The sequence below is a fragment of the Ranitomeya imitator genome, chromosome 6 (assembly GCF_032444005.1).
Source record: "Ranitomeya imitator isolate aRanImi1 chromosome 6, aRanImi1.pri, whole genome shotgun sequence".
Lineage (NCBI taxonomy): Eukaryota > Metazoa > Chordata > Amphibia > Anura > Dendrobatidae > Ranitomeya > Ranitomeya imitator.
In genome coordinates this window covers 24788969-24814115 of record NC_091287.1, presented here as the reverse complement: position 1 = coordinate 24814115, position 25147 = coordinate 24788969, and the positions used below count along the sequence as shown (strand labels likewise).

The window sequence follows — 25147 nt, the reverse complement described above, 5'->3', positions numbered from 1 at the left end:
CGGGTGAGGTAAGCCCACCGGCATCAGGGGCTTATCTACAGCATTCTGCAATGCTGTAGATAAGCCCCCAATGTTACCTGAAAGAGGAGAAAAAGACGTTATATTATACTCACCCAGGGGCGGTCCCGCTGCTGGTCAGGTCAAACGGGCGTCTCCGGTCCACTGCGGCGCCTCCCATCTTCATTACAAGACGTCCTCTTCTGATCTTCAGCCCCGGCGCAGGCGTACTTTGCTCTGCCCTGTTGAGGGCAGACAAAGTACTGCAGTGCGCAGGCGCCGGGCCTCTGACCTTTCCGGCGCCTGCGCACTGCAGTACTATCCTCTGCCCTCAACAGGGCAGAGCAAAGTACGCCTGCGCCGGAGCCGTGGCTGAAGGTCAGAAGAGGACGTCTTGTAATGAAGATGGGAGGCGCCGCAGCGGACCGGAAACGCCCGTTTGACCTGACCAGCAGCGGGACCGCCCCTGGGTGAGTATAATATAACGTCTTTTTCTCCTCTTTCAGGTAACATCGGGGGCTTATCTACAGCATTACAGAATGCTGTAGATAAGCGCCTGATGCCGGTGGGCTTACCTCACCCGCGAATTTCGGGGTGACAGGTTCCCTTTGAATAAAATAAACTTTGTGTAAAGCTGGCCATTCCCAAAGAATAGCTATCGGTCAAGCAGATATTCCTCTTACCGCCATCATGTTCTTTTAAATGAGCACAACTAAATAAGCCACTTTTTAAGGCCATGGCATATGATTGAGCATGTTGAAATAGAACATGTCTGATCCTTATTTTTATTTTTTTTACATTTGCCACCAGTGGAGAGTCTGGTCAATCTTTGCATTGAATTTTTTTGTGTGAAATATCCAGTAAATGACATTTTTGTGTAGTGCTGAATCAGTTTGTGGCCTTGGAGGAGCGCCTCTGTTCTGGTGGTTGAAGGTGATGGAGTAAGTGTCAGAAGAGAACGTTTAAAGGGAAATTCGGCTAAGCCATCAATGTCGGACAGTTTGGGGTCCATCTCGCCTATCAACTGTTTGAAAAGGCCACTTTGCGAAGTTGAGCACTGCGCTTCTTCCAATTAGTAGCGGCATCTTTGGCTGTTGCACTTTTTTCTATTGCATTTACTTGGGAAGACTTATTTCGCTTTAGATTCCTCTTATTCAACCGTTTGGAAGTAAGATGATTCTCAAGACATTTCCGTGCTGTCATTGGACGTGCCATACTGGAGTTTTTGCCATCACTTGATGCCTTGTTGAGCGGCGAGGTTAGAATATGGATCATTGACCGGCAGGTGACGAGTAATGTGCACGCTCTATGTGAGTAATTGACCGTGACAAAAGCAAATCATGTAACATTCATGGTCTGTCTGATGTACCATCCATATCAGCTACCAGTCAGTGACCCCATCGAAAAATGCTCGCCGAGTCGTGAATAAACGGTTATCCTACAGATGATATAGAATTTATAGGAAGAGATCGACCTGGGCAGCGGAGGTCCTGTGTGCAAGAACAGTATATGGTCTCCTTGCACTGCAGAACCTCATGTTGGAGAACCCTCCATAAGTCCGACAACCCATTGGTTACAGCGAAATATCAATTTCATTAGCTCGGTCCCTTCCATGCAATCAGACAGATATTAGATGGTCATTTTAAAAGTGACAGCGGACCCCTTACCTACTGAGCCGGTGTACAGCTGCCCGGAGTGGACATATGGCCTACTCGCCCCTGGGCACACAGATGATAAAGCAGCAGATTTAGAGCTGTGTTCAAGAACGTCCTCTCGGAAGGACGGTCGTTCCTGATTATCGGCACGTGTATACACACCAGCAGTCACCCGATGAAAAAGTAAATTTTTTCATTAATTTTTCCTGTTTTGCTTTTACCAAACTTTTAAGGTTAAAATATTGTTCTTGGGCGTTGAGAGGCTTAGAGGGTTTTCCTTTCTTTGCCACCATTTAAAAAAAAAATAAGTAAATGGCTAGTGAAATTATTGATCCTCTCTCACCCCCCCCTATCCCCCCGCCCCAAAAAAAAAGAAAAATCTGCAATACTTTATAGGGCTAAATTCATTATGACTTGCATTGTGCAAGCCAGTCTTATTGAAGGGCTCGCTGAAATGTGATGAGCGATGAAGCAAATTCACTAGGAGGCGTCACTTCATGAGTTCGGCACGTTATTCGTGGCGTGCATCTCAGCGTGCCTCGCCACAAATGCTGCTCCAGTCCGCAGCCTGGACTGGAGTAACTTTACTAGCACTTTTTGATGAATTTGGCGGTCAGACATAGTCCTGCCCCATCCTTCCCAGCTCCACCCATTTCAGCTGTGCTGTTTCAAACTGGCTGGAAATGCCAAAGTCAGAAACGTATTTCAACGCGTTTCATGCTGGTTTTCTGGCATATAAGCTTATATGCATCCAAAACGGCGTACAAAACGTAGCCCAAAGCGGGATAAAATCCTGCCTCTATCTGTGCAGCAACTTCACACAGGGGTCTCCAGAGGATCTTACTACACAACAAGGTAGGGAATTTTAAAGCCCTTTTTTTTAAAATGGACTGCCAATGTGAATTCGTCTGTAAGAGCACAAAAAAAAATGCCAAAAATAATGAACATTCTGGCTGTGCGTACTTTCTGTGTTTTGTCATTTATCCTCTGCAGAAGCCACCGAATGTCACATGCGACATTTAAAATAAAAAGTGCAGGTATCAAAGCCGCCAGTAAAGATGCATCACTGCCGGCAGTTTAAGGAAACAACATCTGCCATGTGCATATAGCGCAAAGAACTCATGAGCATGACGGAGTCCCTACCACTTTGGACTATGGGTACGCACATGATCTGTGCGCCACTTTGTCGTCCTGCAAGGGGTGCAGGGCCAAAAAAAACTTCTCTACCAGATAATATTTGAATCTGGATGAAACGCGTTTCCGAGGTCAACAGCGGTGGTAAAAAGTTACCACTATCGAAGGGCTGCCCTTTTATCCACCGCGTTGAAATCTCGCATGCCGTAGTACATTGCTCTTTGCTTTAGGTTTTTTTTCGTTCTCATTCCAATCCCAAAATACAGAGTTAATTTTAAGTTCACCTGGTGATGTAGAAATTGTTGGCGTCCGGCGGGGACGAGCCTCCTATAATAATCACCTGTGTAAACCTCACAGTTAATTACAGTGTTTGCAGAGAGGGGAATCTATTTCTCCGGAGACGCACTTTGACTAATGACTAGCCATTGGATCAGCAGGTCAAACTAATTCCTTCTGACTCGTAGCAGCCAGTAATCTGACAGCTGCTCCTGTCCCTCGGTGGCAGAAAAGCCTCATGTGTTCCAGCCAGTGCTAATCAGATTTTATCTCCATACCCAAGGCCATTGCTCATGTTGTTCACTTTATCGCTTCATAAACTATTTTGGACTCTTTCTGGAAGAAGCATACAGTCGCTAATTGCAAGCAATGGCGGATCACTTTACACATGATGCAATTTGCTCGCAGGCATCAATAAGCAGGCTGTAGTTTTAATTGACCTCCATTATACACTGCTCAAAAAATAAAGGGAACACTAAAATCCCACATCCTAGATATCACTGAATGAAATATTCCAGTTGTAAATCTTTATTCATTACATAATGGAATGTGTTGAGAACAATAAAACCTAAAAATGATCAACGTAAATCACAAATAAAATCCCACGGATGTCTGGAGTTGGAATGATGCTCAAAATCAAACTGTAAAATGAAGTTACAGGCTGATCCAACTTCAGTGGAAATGCCTCATGACAAGGAAATGATGCTCAGTAGTGTGTGTGGCCTCCAAGTGCCTGTATGATCTCCCTACAATGCCTGGGCATGCTCCTGATGAGGCGGCAGATGGCGAATTTGCCAATCCTGGTGTTCTGTGGCAAATGCCAAGCGTCCTGCACGGTGTTGGGCTGTGAGCACAACCCCCATCTGTGGACGTCGGGTGTTATGAAAGGCAATTCAGTTCCACAATGGACATAGCGGTCAGAGCACATACAGTGATCTGACAATAACCCAAAATCATAGAACGAGCTCTGAGACGTGGGAACTCTGCAGACCGCAATCCCTAATCCTCTCCAAACAACACTAGAGGCAGCCGTGGATTGCGCCTAACTCTGCCTATGCAACTCGGCACAGCCTGAGAAACTAACTAGCCTGAAGATAGAAAATAAGCCTACCTTGCCTCAGAGAAATACCCCAAAGGAAAAGGCAGCCCCCCACATATAATGACTGTGAGTTAAGATGAAAAGACAAACGTAGAGATGAAATAGATTCAGCAAAGTGAGGCCCGACTTTCTTAACAGAGCGAGGATAGGAAAGGTAACTTTGCGGTCTACACAAAACCCTAAAGAAAACCACGCAAAGGGGGCAAAAAGACCCTCCGTACCGAACTAACGGCACGGAGGTACACCCTTTGCGTCCCAGAGCTTCCAGCAAAACAATTAGACAAGCTGGACAGAAAAAATAGCAAACAAATAGCAAAGAAGAACTTAGCTATGCAGAGCAGCAGGCCACAGGAATGATCCAGGGAAAAACAAGTCCAACACTGGAACATTGACAGGAAGCCAGGATCAAAGCATTAGGTGGAGTTAAGTAGAGAAGCACCTAACGACCTCACCACATCACCTGAGGGAGGAAACTCAGAAGCCGCAGTACCACTTTCCTCCACCAACGGAAGCTCACAGAGAGAATCAGCCGAAGTACCAGTTGTGACCACAGGAGGGAGCTCTGCCACAGAATTCACAACAGTCGGGCACTCAGACCGTCCTCATGGAGTCAGTTTCTAACCGTTTGTGCAGACACATGCACATTTGTGGCCTGCTGCAGTCATTTTGCAGGGCTCTGGCAGTGCTCCTCCTGTTCCTTCTTGCACAGGCTGAGGTAGCGGTCCTGCTGCTGGGTTGTTGCCCTCCTACGGCCCCCTCCACATCCCCTGGTGTACTGGCCTGTCTCCTGGTAGCACCTCCAGCCTCTGGACACTACGCTGACAGACACGGCAAACCTTCTTTCCACAGCTCGCATTGATGTGCCATCCTGGATGAGCTGCACTACCTGAGCCACTTGTGTGGGTTGTAGAGTCCGTCTCATGCTACCACGAGTGTGAAAACATAGAAATACATGCAGCCGCACTCTCCGCTTCCGAGTGCCGGTGGCAGTGCCGGGTATTGAAGCAAGAGACTTGTGTGAGTTTCTCGCGAGTGTGACCCCAGCCTAATGCAGATTTTGTGTGTGTGTCTTTATTTAAGGCAGGGATCACACATGCGAGAAACTCGGACGAGTCTCGCATCTTAATACCCGACACTGGCACCGGCACTCAGGAGCGGAGCATGCAGCTGCATAGAAATACATGCAGCTGCACGCTCCGCACCCGAGTGCTGGCGGCAGTGCCGGGTATTAAGATGCGAGACTCATCCGAGTTTCTCGCTTGTGTCATCCATCTATCATATCTATCTATCGTATCTATCAATCATCTATTTATCTATTATCTATCTATTGTATCAATCTATTATCTATTTATCGATATATCTATATAAAGATATATTTATAGATAGATATATCGGTAGATAATAGATAGATATATTGATAGATAGATACCATAGATAAATACGATAGATCCATAGATAGATGTGATAGATAGATACGATAGATAGATACGATACATATCTATCATATCTGTCTATCTATTGTATCCATCGAACGTATCTATCTATCCAGCTGTGTGTGTATATTCTTCAATGGAGTATGTAAATGAAGAGGTTGGACAAGAAATGACATCACAATTCTTTTTTTTTTTGTATATCTTTATTGAGCTTACAAAAACACACACAAATCCGCATGAAAAACGCAGGTGACCTCAGGTGCAGATTTGGTGCAGATTTTACCTGCGTCAAATCCTGATGCAATCCTGAACGTGGAAAAGGACTAATTCAGGAAAGGACTAATGTGTGACCAAGTGAAGGTGCTGATGAGTAAACCCTTTAAATTGACCCTTTCTAAACGGTTTAAATGCACTTAGCATGTTCAGTGAGAATGTCTGACAGTTCTGTCCCGGCAGTAAGTGATGGCTCACTAAAAATGACAACCGTAGACGCGCCCATAAATCCTCCTCACCCTGTGGGATGAATTCCTGCAGTGCGGCCTGTAGAGCATCCTCTTCATATTGATGTTTGTACAAGTACCTCTTTATAGAAGTCATATTCCAGCTGCCACTCTGGGCCCTAAATATTCATACTTTTCTCAATCCTTGGAAAGATGAAAGAACTACAGCTCATTGTTAAATCGGGAAATAAATTGCCCTCAGATGCCGGTGTGCTTGGATTTTTTTTTTCGTCTCCTGTTTTTCTGTGGAGTAAGGTGTATTTATAGTGAGTTACCTAAATCAATTGTTTAAATGCACAAATGTTCTCGATACGGTTAGATGTGTGCAAAGACCAAGAGAACTACCATTACAGCTCTGAGAGTATAGGTGCTTTAATAATAAAAACTGGGCCAAAATCATACTAGGTATCTTTAGGGACAAAAATGTAACTATGAGGCTATGTGCACACGTTCAGGAATTCATGCAGAAAATTCCTGACAATTCCGGACATTTTCTGCATGAAATCCGCAAGAAAACCGCGTGCGTTTTTGCCGCGGTTTTGACGCGTTTTTGCCGCGGTTTTTTCCGGACACTTCCCAATGCATTTTGGAGTGGGAAATCCGCAAAAAAAAACGCAAAAAGATAGAGCATGTCCGGATTTTGTGCCTGATGCGTTTTTTTTTGCGGAAAAAAACGCATCATGTGCACAAAACATGCGGAATTCATTCTAAATGATGGGATGCTTATTGTATGCGGTCTTTTTGCGGTTTTATAGCGTTTTTATCGGGAAAAACCGCAAAAAAAACGGAACGTGTGAACACAGCCTGAGAATACTGCCCCTATGTAAAAGAATATAACTAATATACTGCTACTAAGTACAATAATATAACTACTATAATACTGCTCCTATGTACAAGAATATAACTATTATAATACTGCTCCTATGTACAAGAATATAACTACTATAATACTGCCCCTATGTACAAGAATATAACTACTATAATACAGCGCCTATGTACAAGAATATAACTACTATAATACTGCCCCCTATGTACAAGAATATAACAACTATACTGCCACTAAGTACAATAATATAACTACTATAATGCTGCCTCTATGTGCAAAAATATAACTACTATAATACTGCTCCTATGTACAAGAATATAACTACTATAATACTGCTCCTATGTACAAGAATATAACTACTATAATACTGCCCCTATATACAAGAATATAACTACTATAATACTGCTCCTATGTACAAGAATATACCTACTATAATACTGCTCCTATGTACAATAATATAACTACTATAATACTGCCCCTATGTACAAGAATATAACTACTATAATACAGCGCCTATGTACAAGAATATAACTACTATAATACTGCCCCTATGTACAAGAATATAACTACTATAATACTGCCCCCTATGTACAAGAATATAAATACTATAATACTGCTCCTATGTACAAGAATATAACTACTATAATACTGCTCCCTATGTACAAGAATATATCTACCATAATACTGCCCCTATGTACAATAATAAAACTACTATAATACTGCCCCCTATGTACAATAATATAACTACTATAATACTGCCCCCTATGTACAAGAATATAACTACTATAATACTGCTCTTATGTACAAGACTACAACTACTATAATACTGTCCCTATGTACAAGAATATAACTAATATAATACTGCATAAATGTACAAGAATGTAACTTATAATACTGCCCCTATATACAAGAATATAACTACTATAATACTGCCCCTATGTACAAGACTATAACTACCGTATATACTCGAGTATAAGCCAACCCGCGTTTTAGCCGAGGCACCTAAGAAAAACTGGGAAATGTATTAACTCGAGTATAAGCCAGATATGCATTGTCCCCTCATCCCTATCCTGGTATGTATGGCTCCTCACCCCCATCCTTGTCTGCACTGTCCCCTCATCCCCTGTCCTTGTATGCATGGTTCCTCATCTCTATCCTTGTATGCATGGCCTCCATGAGAAAAGCATTTAAAAAAACACATCCTACTTACCTTCCCTGCGCGCCCTCGCTGCATCTTGTTCCGGTGCCAGCAGCGGGCAGGTGATCACATGTCCCCTCTCATTAAGGTAATGAATATTCACTCCACTTCACGCCTATGGGAGTGGAGAGAGGTGAATATTCACAACTCTTAAGTGGCGCGCTCCCCTGATAGCCTGGCAGCTGCTGACACTGCGCGCGCTATAAGAGAAGTGAATATTCACTGCGAATGCAAGGACATAACTACTATAATAGTGCTCCTGCTTCACTTCTTATTGTTTCCACAGTGTTGTATACTTTTCTCCTTTCTTTGTGTTTTTATGTTCCTTGTCCTGTTACTATTGTAATTACAAACGCTAATTAATGACGATTGACGTTCCTGGAGTCCTATTCTCCGTATTTGCGGAAGGTTTAATTAGGTGTTTCCTGTAAGGTCGTCTTCTGATGTGTCATGAGACGATGAGATTGGAGAGATGTCGGGCAGCGGTATATTAATTGTCTTTTGTATTAGAAGTAAGAATCCCAAATATACGAATTCCAGACAGATAATTGCTTTATTCGCTGCAATGGAAAAGTGAAGGAAGAAACAAGAAAGTGCGGAGCCGCGGGGGCTTAATGTAGCGAGTAACACACATTTTGAACTTTAGTTAATGAACCGAATGCTGAAAACTATAAAGTAAATGCTCCATTTAAAGAATTATGGGGAAACCATAGAACATTACAATTTTAATTAATTTTAATCGGGACCAATGAAATTGCCCATTTTACCTTAAACTTTTTTTTTTCTTTATAAATGATAATGTAACTAATTCCTACTATTATGAAAAAGATGACGTGACTTTAACGAAAATTTGTGACTTCATTCAACAAATTGTTACTTTTGTTTCTCAGAAATATTTCATTTTCTGTTCTGTTTTTTTTTTTCTAAATTAAATTTATAAGAATTAGAATTTTAATAAAAACTTTTAGTAGTTTTCAATTTTACATTTTCTAAATTAAAAAAAATGTTCGTTATATTTTCGTAATTTTTATCATTTTTAATTTTAAAGAATTCAGCTTTCAATTTCTGTATATGGACAGATCTTTCTTTATTTTTTTGTAGAAGGAAATTATTTCCGGTAATTGTTGTTCAATTCTATGGGATTGAATGAATTTGTGTATTACTTAAAACTGATTTGTTCTTCATTTGAAGTTTTACTTTTATTTGTTTTTTTTTTTCATTGTAGTTTTTAATGAAGCTCTACTTTAGCGGATGACTTTGTTTTCTATCATGTCCCAGCCAATGAGATGTATGCATTTAATATTTTTTTTTAAAATATGTATTTTTTAAATATAGCCTTTTTTTTTTAGTTTTGGTTTTATTTTTATACTTTTTTTATTATTTTTATTTTTTTTTTTTTAGCGGAGCTGTAAATGGGGAAAAATAAAAGCACTAAAATCCCATTGTTCAAACTTCTCTAAAAATGTGTCCCCAGCCGATGGGGAAGGTGAAATGGACGGCAATGCATTAAGAAGTATTATCGCGGAAGCAAGTGATGATTTTTGAAGGCTTTTTTTTTCTCTTCCTATACCAGCCGTCCCAATGTTGGGAAATGGAATGCAGCTGATAACAAAAATCACCCTTAATAGAAATCCTGAGTGTCACACAGCACTGCTCGGAGTAACTAACGGCTTTCTTATTAAAGCGTTGCTATATATAAATAATGGGGGAAAAAATACACCGGTCCTCTACTGCCACCTACAGGGGTGACCGAGCACTGCAATCAGTATTTCGTAAAAACGCTAAATTTATTTTACACGTATATGTTGAATTTGTGTATGATTTTATTTTATTTTTTAAGTGCAGTTTTTATTTTTATATATGTGTGTTTAAGGAGGATAAATGAAAGCAATCTAGGCTGATGTGTACCGGGTGGTCCCAGTGGGGACACTTTCTTGATGACTGCTTCAGAATTCGTCACGAAGCAAATGTCAAACTTGTCGCAGCTGCCGCTATGAAAATGATCCATGTCGCTAGGTCTATTTTCCTAGGGAAACAACCAGCTGTCTTATTGCTGTGTTCCTCCAGTGACAGTATATGCCATTTATCATGAGGAATGAATATCTGCCTATTAATAGTCGCCACTGGAGAGACCGCAGCGTTCTGCCTTTTACGTATTGCCGAGCGCAGCTGTGGACCTGCTGAAAATCAGCATCACATGACACAATCTAACGCTTTTATGTGCTGCGGGGTTTTCTACGACTTCAGGGTAGTCCTGTTTTGCTTTTTCCTAGGAGAAGGGCAGTGACTTCCATGGTCTTCATATGTGTCCGGCTGCGGCTACAAGGCAAACGGCACATGGCAACTCAATGAAATCAAATGTGGTCGTGTTGCGAGCTGCATTTTGCATTTCAGGTTTGGATTTCTCGCAACTTGCTCATCGCAAACTCGTTGGTCAATTTTAACTTTTGTTGGAATGTTGCAAATATAGCAAGTAGAATGTGATCTATAACCACTTATCACAGCCAATATCACCATTTGGCCCCACTCTTAATGGGATCACGGGTAGATTAAAGTAGACCGATTCTTAAATCTAAAATTCTCTGAGTAACCATATGCTTTTCACTAAGTAAGAAAATGCAGCTGCATCTCCCTCCTCCCCTTCCTGTTTGTCTAATGGTCATGGTTTTATACTAAATAAAAAAGTTGTGTCCCTGTTCTTACAGCTGTAGTGTAAGAACTTTTATATTCTTTGATCCAATTAGTTACATGTACCTCCTCCTTTGTGCTTTTCACTAGGTCACTTCAGCTGCATCTCCCTCCTCCCCTTTCTTTTTGTCTAATGTTCATGGTTGTATACTAAATACATTTTTTGTCAGTGTTGTTACAGCTGTAGTGTAAGACCTTTTATATTCTCTGATCCAATTAGTTACCTCCTCCTTTGTTCTTTTCACTAAGTAACTGCAGCTGCATCTCCCTCCTCCCCTTCCTTTTTGTCGTTCATGGTTGTATACTAGATACATTTTTTGTCAGTGTTGTTACAGCTGTAGTGTAAGAACTTTTATATTCTCTGGTCCAATTAGTTACCTCCTCCTTTGTGCTTTTCACTGGGTAACTGCAGCTGCAGCTCCCTCTTCCCCTTCCTGTTTTTCATCGTTATACACTAGATTTTTTTATGTCCATGTTCTTCCAGCTTTAATGTAAAAACGTTGCTGTTTTCTGATCCAATAAGTTCTCTTCCTTTGTGCTTCTCTTACTTTTTCCTTTTATGCTTTTCACTGAGTAATAAACTGCAGCTGCATCTCCCACTTCTCCCACTTCCCACGCGGGGTCCGCTTCCCCCACTGACCCCGGAGATGCGCCAGCTACGTGACCGCAGTGCGTTCCACTGCGTGTCACGGTGCGCATGCTCCGGAGTCCCCTTAGTATGGTGGGACGGCCCTTTTTCGCGCGCAGCAATTACCCCTCTGACACTCGTGACTACCGCCTTATCCATCCTCTTCCCTGGTCAGATACTCCTCGGCGGCACTGCGCACGCGCGGGGTCCGTACCCTGCCCCTGTCTTCCGGGAGGCGCCATCACGTGACCGCAGTGCGTTCCACTGCGTGTCACGGTGTGCATGCTCGGAAGTCCCCTTTGGTCTGGTGGGGCGGCCCTTTGAGCGCGCGCAATTCAAGCTGCCGTAGGCGTTTTCCGGCTGTTCCCACGCTACTCCCACTCACTATAAAAAGCCTTCCACACCTCCCTGTCCCTGTCCTCGCCCCATTGAAGAAGCTACGGCGAAACAGCGCTTGTCTGGCGCATGGGAACCTGATCTACACCTCACCATTCAGCGCTAGACACCATCACTTGATTGACAGGTAAACTAAGTCCTTGGCAATACACTCGTTGCACAGCAGGCTCTGTACTTACATTGGCATTTGTTTACTGGGAAGTACTCTACAGGACATTAGCAGGTTGTTTCTTGCTTTGTATCCCTGTTTAAGACATGTACTCAGTGTATGCCTGATCATTTACTCTGCTGGGGAATATTTTAGGTCTTTTGTTTACCTTTACCTGGCTCCGTGGTGCCTATATCGCTCTCATTACTCCAGTATTACCACCTTTTTATTGGGTTTATAGTATTTATCTTTTTTCAATATATTGTAACCCATTATGGTATAGTGTAGATTTGTTTCTCCTAGTCTGGTGGTTTAACCCCCTCCCCCCCATTTTTTCTTTCTTTTTTATATTTTAATGTTCTGTGTTATTTTAATATATTGCTTTAATACATTTATTACATTTTATCAAAGATATTTTCCTCCTTTCCTCACTTCTGTTTCTTTTGTGATACTCCACAATTGAATATGTGATTTATTTGACTCTCGAAGTGATTCACAGCCTTGTGTTTCAATAAGGACTATGGTAATATCAGTATTTGTAAGCCAAAACCAGGAGTGGAACAAATAGAGGAAAAGTAGAATAGAAACATATGCACCACTTCTGCGTTTATCACCCACTCCTGGTTTTGGCTTACAAATACTGATGTAAAATACTGACCAAATACTGAACGTGTGACGGCAGCCTTTGTTTGTATACTAGATACTTTGTCTGTGTTCTTCCAGCTTTAATGTAGAAACGTTGCTATATTTTCTGAGCCAATAAGTTATCACTTCCTTTCTTCTTATCTCTTAACTTTTCCTTTTTATGATTTTCACTGATTAATAAGCTGCAGCTGCATCTCCCACTTCCCCTTCCTATTTGTCTTATGTTTATGGTTGTACACTAGATACATAGATTTTTTTTAATGTCTGAGTGTTGTCTTCCAGTTGTAATGTACTAACTTTTCTGGTCATAAAACATAGAAAAGTTCACACATTACAGCTTTAAGAAGACACTCTGAGATTAAAAAAAAAACATCCAGTATACATCCATAATCAAAGGACAAATAGGAAGGAGAGGAGGGAGATGCAGCTGCAGGTTCTTATTTGATGAAAAGCATAAGGGTAAGCAAGAACCACAAAGGAAGAGATGACTTATTGGTTCAGTAAATATAGCAACCTCCTACTTCATACTTCTTACCCTTTCTGCTTATGTAGACATGTTTTTTCCAAGTTTTTTTATTTTTGAAAATCCAATTTCAAGATAAAACCAACTCCACCATTTGGATTTCAGCCTTGTTTCCCCCTGACTGTCCTGAGTTGTTGACCACCGTTTTTTGTACGGTCATTCTTATTGTTTGCGGTAGGCATCACGGCCTCGTTTCCTCCCTGACAGTCCATGCGCTGTACACGAGAACTTTTATACTCCTAAAAAGAAAGACTTGTTGAAGTTGGCAGCTCCATCTTTTGGCTTCTTAGAGTCGTCATTCATTAAAGTTTTCCTCCTAATTGTCTACGAAGTGCTCCTATAAATCTTCCTTAAATTATCGGCGAGTAAAAAGGGACATGTCAGCGGCGCATCCTTGTATGCAAAGTGATTTATTGATGAGTCAGACTGATATTAACGTCTGCAGCACTCCGTGAGTTGACCACTGACATTAACAAACTTCCTTGTTTTACATAAAGGCTTCCTACTCATGTGTTTTGGCTCGTTTTTATTTTTTTAAATTTTGCTTCCAGTTATTATTTAGAAGTAGTGATGAGCGAATGTGTTAGAATAAGGTGTGATAACCGAGTGTCTTCGGCATGGTCAAAAAATATGTTAGAGTCTCTGCAGCTGCGTGTCTTGTGGCTGTTCGACAAGCGCAACACATTTAGGGATCTCCTGTTTGTTAGGCTGTTTGAACAGCCGCGAGACATGCAGGCTCGGGGACTCCAGCATATTTTTCGAGCTCGCCGAAGTCACTCCGTTAGCACACGACCAGGCTTGGAAAGCGCCATATTCAAGCACATTCGCTCATCACTACTTAGAAGACGTAAACATTTCTGAAATAACAATTCCGGCAGTAGTAGAAACAAAACTTTAAATTAAAAGGCCCCAAACTTTCTCATCCAGTGAACAACAAGTGTCTTTGTAGTCCCACAAACATCATTTATCACTTATCAGTGGAGATCTGACCACTGAGACCTCTGCCAATTCCAAAAACTTGTTTCTTGTGTCCCTCGCGTGAATGAAGTGGTAGGTCTTCTTGACCATGTCTCTTGATTCATAGGCCCTGTGCGATGCCGGCATTCCCATCCTACTAACTATAAGTATCGCCAGGGATGTCGAAAAATAGGTAGTTTAGGACTTCTATCCGGAAGCTATGTACTATTGACTGTGCTGGACCAAAATCTTCGCTCATCTCTAGTCTAGGACAAGATGTGTATTTGTCGGTGAAACCAGATATTTGAACATTACCAATCTCTTCTCTTGGACTTGTGATCTGTCAAAACTAAACGCAGACAACCAATTACTCATTAGACTAAATATATAGCATTTCATTCTGTTTGAAGTGTCAAAATTCCATGAAAATTTTACTTTTTCCCAAAAAACCTGTTCCATGTAGGGGCATCACTTTTAGATCTGGGTTCTTCAATTTCTTGGGTGGGTTCACTTGATGACCAAGTGTCTATTGTTTAAGATGATAATTAAGCGGAGTTTAATTTGTGTTGTTATTTATTTTAAGCATTGTGATGTAAAAATGCATTCGTTTTTATTTGGACTGTCCTAGAAAACCACATACAATCATAAGAAAAACAAAGTACACCCTCTGAATACTGTGGTTTTACGTATTGGGACCTAAAATAAAAAAAATCTGGTCCGTGGAAGGTCTTAAAATTATGTAAATACAACCTCATATGGACAACATCACATGATAAATTACACCATGTCACTTATTTTACCAAAAACTAGTCCTGTCACATGTCCCAGTTTCAGCCAAGCTTTAGCTTTTAGACAGATGACCTCACATTTGACTCTAGAATACTTTGGTATACAGAGGAAAATCAGGTTCAGCTCAATGACTGCAAGATGCTCAGGTCTTGTGGCTGCAAAACACAACCTAATCCTCTCCCTCCACCACCATGCTTGACAGTTGGTATGCTGTGTTTGGTTTTCACCAAACGTGACAAAGGTCATTATGGCCAGACATCTCCACTTCAGTCTTGTCTATCCAAAAAATGATGTTACAGAAGACTTGTTGGTTCAAATGCTCAAGAGATCAAATGTTCAAGAGAAGCTTGGAAGCACTTTCACATAAGCCATACTTGTTCAGACTTTTTCTAATTACAATGACATTAACTTAAACTTTTAACATGCTGAGGCCCTTAGAGTCTGAGCTGTAGTTCTTTAGGTTTTTTTTTTTTTTTGCACCTTCTCAGAATATGGCACGCTCTAAACTTGTGGTAAAATTTGCCGGGGTGTCCACTACTGGGAAGAATGTCAACTGTCTTGAATGATTTTCACTGGTGAATAATCTTTCTCACTATGGAATGATGGAAAGCCCTTCCCAGATTGATGAGCATCAACAAATGCTTCTCTAAGATCATTGATGACGTCTTTCCTCCTTGACTTGATCCAGATCAGTAAACCACCCAAACGTCTGCTTTTGTAGAGGCGGTCACACATGCTGATGAACCATCAAGTGCATTTAGTAAGCAGTAACTGGTGGCTACTTAACCTTTTAATTCCTATTGAAGCCGTGAGAATGGACTTGTTTACATACTTTCTACATTTTGGCCTAGTTTGTGGTAAATTATGACACGGTCATTGGTTACGTGTAGTTCTTTATCTGAGGTTGGATTAACCTACTTGTAATACTTTCTAAGGACCAGATTTTTCTTTATGGCCTTATGTGTAAAACCATGGAATTCCAAAAAGGGTTTACGTAGTTTTTCTCATGACTGTATATCCCAGATCACCGAGAGATTTGCCCATTATGCAAAGTCAATATTGGGTAATACTATGAAATGGGCTGTGATACACGTGTGAATTTGTGGAAGGTTTGAGTGATAGAAGTTGTTCTCTCATCGAGCCTCACACTACGGCATCACCTATTGATGTCTTTCTTGTTTAATCCTCGGGAGATTCGAGTCCTCTTTGTATGGTCTATTTACCAATTTTGGAATGACGTATGGCTTTACGAGTAATTGGAAAATTGACAAATTGAGAAAATATGCACAGTGAGACAAAATTATGATTGTGGCGTATATGAAGCGTCTGCGGATGGAAATTTACTGTCGCAACAAATTATAAAGTAAAGAGGATCTCGTTACAGAAGTAAAATGACGGCTCCACTTCTGTCTGAAGATTTACGCTCCTGGAAATGGAAGATGCAAACACAAATCAGGAGAGTGGAGATGTCAGATGACTGATCCGTGTGGAGGAGTATCACATATTAGTATGTGATTCATATCACATGTATGGAGCATGTCTAGTGCCGTGTTATTTGGAATATTAATCACTTATTTTCTAATCTGAATGTCCCGCTCATCATCTCTCAGTATACAACACAGATTTTATAGGATCTTTACAATTATAATACTGCCCATACGTTCAAGAATATAACTACTATAATACTGCTTCCATATACAAGAATATAACTACTATAATACTGCTCCTATGTACAAGAATATAACTACTATAATACTGCCCCTATGTACAAGAATATAACTACTATAATACTGCTCCTATATGCAAGAATATAACTACTATAATACTGCCCCTATGTACAAGAATATAACTACTATAATACTGCTCCTATGTACAAGAATATAACTATTATAATGCTGCCCCCTATGTACTGGAATATAACTACTATAATACTGCTCCTATGTACAAGAATATAACTACTATAATACTTCTCCTATATGCAAGAATATAACTACTATAATGCTGCCCCCTATGTACTGGAATATAACTACTATAATACTACTCCTATGTACAAGAATATAACTACTATAATACTGCCCCCTATGTACTGGAATATAACTACTATAATACTGCTCCTACGTACAAGAATATAACTATAATACTGCCCCTATGTACAAGAATATAACTACTATAATACTGCCCCTATGTACAAGAATATAACTACTATAATACTGCCCCTATGTGCAAGAATATAACTACTATAATACTGCCCCTATGTAATAGAATATAACTATTATAATACTGCTCCTATCTACAAGAATATAACTACTATGATACTGCTCCTATGTACAAGAATATAACTACTATAATACTGCTCCTATGTACAAGAATATAACTACTATAATACTGCCCCTATGTACAAGAATATAACTACTATAATACTGCTCCTATGTACAAGAATATAACTATTATAATGCTGCCCCCTATGTACTGGAATATAACTACTATAATACTGCTCCTATGTACAAGAATATAACTACTATAATACTTCTCCTATATGCAAGAATATAACTACTATAATGCTGCCCCCTATGTACTGGAATATAACTACTATAATACTGCCCCTATGTACAAGAATATAACTACTATAATACTGCCCCTATGTACAAGAATATAACTACTATGATACTTGTTGTGAATTCTGTGGCTGAGTTCACTTCTGTGGTCACAAGTGGTATTGCAGTCTCTGGGCTTCCTCCCTCAGGTGTTTTGGTGAGCTCGTTGGCTGCCTTGCTATTTAGCTCCACCTGAGTCTGTCTTCCTTGCTCCTTGTCAATGTTCCAGTGTTGGATCTGAGCTACTGCATCTTTCCTTGGGCCTGCTGCTCTGCTAGATAAGTGCTTCTAGTTTGTTTTCTGTTTTTTTCTGTCCAGCTTGCTATTGTCTTTTGCTGGAAGTTCTGAGAAGCAGAGGGGTGCACCGCCGTGCTGTTAGTTCGGCACGGTGGGTCTTTTTGCCCCTTTGCGTGGTTTTCGTTTTAGGGTTTTTTGTAGACTGCATAGTTCTCTTTGCTATCCTCGCTCTGTCTAGAATATCGGGCCTCACTTTGCTGAATCTATTTCATTCCTACGTTTGTCTTTTCATCTTGCTAACAGTCATTATATGTGGGGGGCTGCCTATTCCTTTGGGGTATTTCTCTGAGGTAAGTCAGGCTTGTATTTCTATCTTCAGGCTAGTCAGCTCCTCAGGCAGTGCCGAGTTGCATAGGTAGTTGATAGGCGCAATCCACTGCTGCTTATAGTTGTGTGAGGATAGATCAGGTACTGCAGTCTACAGAGATTCCACGTCTCAGAGCTCGTCCTATTGTTTTTGGTTATTGCCAGATCTCTGTATGTGCGCTGATTACTGCACGCTGTGTTGCCTGATTGCCTGCCATAACAGTACAAGGAGCCACACCAATGATTCCCAATAGAGGGAAAAAAGAAATCCTGACATCATTTTTTTTTCTTAGCTCTGTCTTCAGTCTTTTTTTTCCCCTAGACATTAGAGTGCTTCAGGACACAGCTGTGGACATGGATATTCAGGCTCTGTGCTCCTCAATGGATAATCTCGTTGTAAATGTACAAAAGATTCAAGATACTATTGATCAGAAATCGATGCTAGAACCAAGAATTCCGATTCCTGATTTGTTTTTTGGTGACAGAACTAAGTTCCTGAGCTTCAGAAATAATTGTAAGCTATTTTTGGCCTTGAAACCTCATTCTTCTGGTAATCCTATTCAACAGGTTTTGATTATTATTTCTTTTTTGCGCGGCGACCCACAGGACTGGGCGTTTTCTCTTGCGCCAGGAGATTCTGCATTGAGTAATGTTGATGCATTTTTCCAGGCGCTGGGATTGCTTTACGATGAGCCTAATTCAGTGGATCAGGCTGAGCAAAATCTGCTGGCTTTATGCCAGGGTCAGGATGATGTAGAAGTATATTGTCAGAAATTTAGGAAATGGTCAGTACTCACTCTGTGGAATGAATCTGCACTAGCGGCTTTGTTCAGAAAGGGTCTCTCTGAAGCTCTTAAGGATGTAATGGTGGGATTTCCTATGCCTGCTGGTTTGAATGAGTCTATGTCCTTGGCCATTCAGATCGGTCGTCGCTTGCGCGAGCGTAAATCTGTGCACCATCTGGCGGTACTGCCTGAGAGTAAACCTGAGCCTATGCAGTGCGACAGGACTATGACTAAAGTAGAACGGCAAGAACACAGACGTCTGAACAGACTGTGTTTCTATTGTGGTGATTCTACTCATGCTATTTCTAATTGTCCTAAACGCACTAGGCGGTTCGATAGCTCTGCCGTTATTGGTACTGTACAGTCCAAATTCCTTTTGTCCATTACCTTAATGTGCTCTTTGTCATCGTATTCTGTCATGGCGTTTGTGGATTCAGGCGCTGCCCTGAATCTGATGGATTTGGATTATGCTAAACGTTGTGGATTTTTCTTGGAGCCTTTGCGGTGTCCTATTCCGTTGAGAGGAATTGATGCTACACCTTTGGCCAAGAATAAGCCTCAGTACTGGGCCCAGCTGACCATGTGCATGGCTCCTGCACATCAGGAAGTTATTCGCTTTCTGGTACTGCATAATTTGCATGATGTGGTCGTGTTGGGGTTGCCATGGCTACAAACCCATAATCCAGTATTGGATTGGAACTCTATGTCGGTAACCAGCTGGGGTTGTCAGGGAGTACATGGTGATGTTCCATTTTTGTCTATTTCGTCATCCATTCCTTCTGACATCCCAGAGTTCTTGTCGGACTTTCAGGATGTATTTGAAGAGTCCAAGTCTGATGCCCTACCTCCGCATAGGAATTGTGATTGTGCTATCGATTTGATTCCTGGTAGTAAATTCCCTAAGGGTCGTTTATTTAATTTGTCCGTACCTGAACACACCGCTATGCGCAGTTATGTGAAGGAGTCCCTGGAGAAGGGACATATTCGCCCATCGTCGTCACCATTGGGAGCAGGGTTCTTTTTTGTAGCCAAGAAGGATGGTTCGCTAAGACCGTGTATTGATTACCGCCTTCTTAATAAGATCACTGTTAAGTTTCAGTATCCCTTGCCATTGATTTCTGACTTGTTTGCTCGGATTAAGGGGGCTAGTTGGTTTACTAAGATTGATCTTCGTGGTGCGTATAATCTGGTGAGAATCAGGCAGGGAGATGAATGGAAAACGGCATTTAATACGCCCGAGGGTCATTTTGAGTATCTGGTGATGCCGTTCGGACTTGCCAATGCTCCATCTGTTTTTCAGTCTTTTATGCATGACATTTTCCGTGAGTATCTGGATAAATTCTTGATTGTTTACTTGGATGACATTTTGATCTTCTCAGATGATTGGGAGTCTCATGTGAAGCAAGTCAGAATGGTTTTCCAGGTACTGCGTGCTAATTCCTTGTTCGTGAAGGGATCAAAGTGTCTCTTCGGTGTGCAGAAAGTTTCATTTTTGGGGTTCATCTTTTCCCCTTCTACTATCGAGATGGATCCGGTTAAGGTTCAGGCCATCCAGGATTGGACTCAGCCGACATCTCTAAAAAGTCTGCAGAAATTCCTGGGCTTTACTAATTTTTATCGTCGCTTCATCTGTAATTTTTCTAGCATTGCCAGACCATTGACCGATTTGACCAAGAAGGGTGCTGATTTGGTTAATTGGTCTTCTGCTGCCGTGGAAGCTTTTCAGGAGTTGAAGCGTCGTTTTTGCTGTGCCCCTGTGTTGTGTCAACCTGATGTTTCTCTTCCGTTCCAGGTCGAGGTTGATGCTTCTGAGATTGGTGCAGGGGCGGTTTTGTCACAGAGAGGTTCTGGTTGCTCAGTGTTCAAACCATGTGCTTTCTTTTCCAGGAAATTTTCTGCTGCTGAGCGTAATTATGATGTGGGCAACCGAGAGTTGCTGGCCATGAAGTGGGCATTCGAGGAGTGGCGTCATTGGCTTGAGGGTGCTAAGCATCGCGTGGTGGTATTGACTGATCATAAGAACTTGACTTATCTCGAGTCTGCCAAGCGCTTGAATCCTAGACAGGCCCGTTGGTCGTTATTTTTTGCTCGTTTTGATTTTGTGATTTCATACCTTCCGGGCTCTAAAAATGTGAAGGCGGATGCTCTGTCTAGGAGTTTTGTGCCCGACTCTCCGGGGTTATCTGAGCCGGCGAGTATCCTCAAGGAAGGAGTCATTGTGTCTGCCATCTCCCCTGATTTGCGGAGAGTGTTGCAGAAATTTCAGGCTAATAAACCTGATCGTTGTCCGGCCGAGAAACTGTTCGTCCCTGATAGGTGGACTAGTAAAGTTATCTCTGAACTTCATTGTTCGGTGCTGGCCGGTCATCCAGGAATCTTTGGTACCAGGGAGTTGGTTGCTAGATCCTTCTGGTGGCCATCTCTGTCACGGGATGTGCGTGCTTTTGTGCAGTCCTGTGGAATTTGTGCTAGGGCTAAGCCCTGCTGTTCACGTGCCAGTGGGTTGCTTTTGCCCTTGCCGGTCCCGAAGAGGCCTTGGACACATATTTCGATGGATTTCATTTCTGACCTTCCCGTTTCTCAAAAAATGTCGGTCATTTGGGTGGTCTGTGATCGCTTTTCTAAAATGGTCCATCTGGTGCCTTTGGTTAAATTGCCTTCCTCCTCTGATTTGGTGCCTTTGTTCTTCCAGCATGTGGTTCGTTTACATGGCATTCCTGAGAATATTGTTTCTGACAGAGGTTCCCAGTTTGTCTCGAGGTTCTGGCGAGCCTTTTGTGGTAGGATGGGCATTGACCTATCTTTCTCCTCGGCCTTCCATCCTCAGACTAATGGCCAGACCGAACGAACCAATCAGACCTTGGAAACATATCTGAGATGTTTTGTTTCCGCTGACCAGGATGATTGGGTGTCATTTTTGCCGTTGGCTGAGTTCGCCCTTAATAATCGGGCCAGCTCGGCTACCTTGGTCTCTCCATTTTTCTGCAATTCTGGGTTCCATCCTCGTTTCTCTTCAGGACAGGTTGAGTCTTCGGACTGTCCTGGTGTGGATTCTGTGGTGGACAGGTTGCAGCAGATCTGGACTCAGGTAGTGGACAATTTGACCTTGTCCCAGGAGAAGGCTCAGCTTTTCACTAATCGCAGACGCCGTGTGGGACCCCGACTTCGTGTTGGGGATTTGGTTTGGTTATCTTCTCGTCATATTCCTATGAAGGTTTCCTCTCCTAAGTTTAAACCTCGTTTTATTGGTCCATATAGGATTTCTGAGATTCTCAATCCGGTGTCTTTTCGTCTGATCCTCCCAGACTCCTTTTCCATACATAATGTATTCCATAGGTCGTTGTTGAGGAGATACGTGGCACCTATGGTTCCATCTGTGGAGCCTCCTGCCCCTGTTTTGGTGGAGGGGGAATTGGAGTATATTGTGGAGAAGATTTTGGATTCTCGTGTCTCTAGACGGAAACTCCAGTATCTGGTCAAATGGAAGGGTTATGCTCAGGAAGATAATTCCTGCGTTTTTGCCTCTGATGTCCATGCCCCAGATCTTGTTCGTGCCTTTCATGTGGCTCATCCTGGTCGGCCTGGGGGTTCTGGTGAGGGTTCGGTGACCCCTCCTCAAGGGGGGGGTACTGTTGTGAATTCTGTGGCTGAGTTCACTTCTGTGGTCACAAGTGGTATTGCAGTCTCTGGGCTTCCTCCCTCAGGTGTTTTGGTGAGCTCGTTGGCTGCCTTGCTATTTAGCTCCACCTGAGTCTGTCTTCCTTGCTCCTTGTCAATGTTCCAGTGTTGGATCTGAGCTACTGCATCTTTCCTTGGGCCTGCTGCTCTGCTAGATAAGTGCTTCTAGTTTGTTTTCTGTTTTTTTCTGTCCAGCTTGCTATTGTCTTTTGCTGGAAGTTCTGAGAAGCAGAGGGGTGCACCGCCGTGCTGTTAGTTCGGCACGGTGGGTCTTTTTGCCCCTTTGCGTGGTTTTCGTTTTAGGGTTTTTTGTAGACTGCATAGTTCTCTTTGCTATCCTCGCTCTGTCTAGAATATCGGGCCTCACTTTGCTGAATCTATTTCATTCCTACGTTTGTCTTTTCATCTTGCTAACAGTCATTATATGTGGGGGGCTGCCTATTCCTTTGGGGTATTTCTCTGAGGTAAGTCAGGCTTGTATTTCTATCTTCAGGCTAGTCAGCTCCTCAGGCAGTGCCGAGTTGCATAGGTAGTTGTTAGGCGCAATCCACTGCTGCTTATAGTTGTGTGAGGATAGATCAGGTACTGCAGTCTACAGAGATTCCACGTCTCAGAGCTCGTCCTATTGTTTTTGGTTATTGCCAGATCTCTGTATGTGCGCTGATTACTGCACGCTGTGTTGCCTGATTGCCAGCCATAACAGATACTGCTCCTATGTACAAGAATATAACTACTATAATACTGCTCCTATGTACAAGAATATAACTACTATAATACTGCCCCTATGTACAAGAATATAACTACTATAATACTGCCCCTATGTACAAGAATATAACTACTATAATACTGCTCCTATGTACAAGAATATAACTACTATAATACTGCTCCTATGTACAAGAATATAACTACTATAATACTGCCCCTATGTACAAGAATATAACTACTATAATACTGCCCCCTATGTGCAAGAATATAACTACTATAATACTGCCCCTATGTACAAGAATATAACTACTATAATACTGCTCCTATGTACAAGAATATAACTACTATAATACTGCTCCTATGTACAAGAATATAACTACTATAAAACTGCTCCTATGTACAAGAATATAACTACTATAATACTGCTCCTATGTACAAGAATATAACTACTATAATACTGTTCCTATGTACAAGAATATAACTACTATAATACTGCTCCTATGTACAAGAATATAACTACTATAATACTGCTCCTATGTACAAGAATATAACTACTATAATACTGCTCCTATGTACAAGAATATAACTACTATAATACTGCTCCTATGTACAAGAATATAACTACTATAATACTGTTCCTATGTACAAGAATATAACTACTATAATACTGCCCCTATGTACAAGAATATAACTACTATAATACTGCTCTTATATGCTGGAATATAACTACTAAAATACCACCCCTTTGTACAAGTGAGTATTGTGACGAGGTATGTGACTGAATCAGGGACAACAGACCTGTGAACAGTGTAATAAAAATTAAAAAAAAAATTAATTTTGGCTGGGAGAATATTTCACTGAACATATATATGACTCTTTAGAGTCTGCAGTGCAGCCTCAACAAGATGAACAAATCCAGAGGATGTCACTGGGTAATCCAACGCAAAGGACAGATAAAATACTGGTCCATAGAATAGTTCTCAATATCCAGCAAGGTAACCAAAGAGGGTGGCAATAGTATGTGGCAGATGATCCCGAGTCTCTAAATGTCCAAGTAGTGGCACCAGGATCTATCCTCCGTAGGAGATCCTAGCCCTTCCAAGAAACCGCACCATCAACCGGATCCCAAACATGTATCTTGCTTTTTCTTTCTTTTTTTGGGGGGGGATTAGCCCCTTGATGTAAAACATCTGGTGCATCAAATTCAAAGAAGGTCCCTGAAGTCTTTTCTCTGGACAGTCTGCAATGTTGTGTATCAGGGAGGCCCTCTGCAGAGAGAAACAGAGACATGCCCCCCTCAGATACAAGAGCAGGGATGCCAGTTTGTTACATTATTATTATTATTATTATTATTATTTATTTATATAGCACCATTGATTCCATGGAGCTGTACATGAGAAGGGGTTACATACAAGTTACAAATATCACATACAGTAAACAAACTAACAATGACGGACTGATACAGAGGGGCGAGGACCCTGCCCCCGCGGGCTTACATTCTACAGGATTATGGGGAAGGAGACAGTAGGTTGAGGGTTGCAGGAGCTCCGGTGTTGGTGAGGCGGTAGCTCCGGTGTTGGTGAGGCGGTAGCTCCGGTGTTGGTGAGGCGGTAGCTCCGGTGTCGGTGAGGCGGTAGCTTCGTTGGTGATGAGGCAGCAGCGGTGTCAGTGCAGGCTGTAGGCTTTCCTGAAGAGATGAGTTTTCATGTTCCGTCTGAAGGATCCGACTGTGGTTGATAGTCGGACGTGTTGGGGCAGAGAGTTCCAGAGGATGGGGGATATTCGGGAGAAGTCTTGGAGGCGATTGGATGAGGAGCGAATAAGTGTGGAGGAGAGAAGGAGGTCCATGGAGGCCGACTGGGGCGACGCATTATAACATAGATCTATTTT

General features: G+C 41.9%; 1 protein-coding gene across 5 annotated transcripts in view; it reads left to right on the top strand.

Annotated features, from left to right (window-relative positions):
- Positions 1-25147, top strand: part of PHF14 (PHD finger protein 14) — a 263915-nt gene that overhangs the window by 237231 nt on the left and 1537 nt on the right. The gene's annotated exons all lie outside the window — the stretch shown is intronic.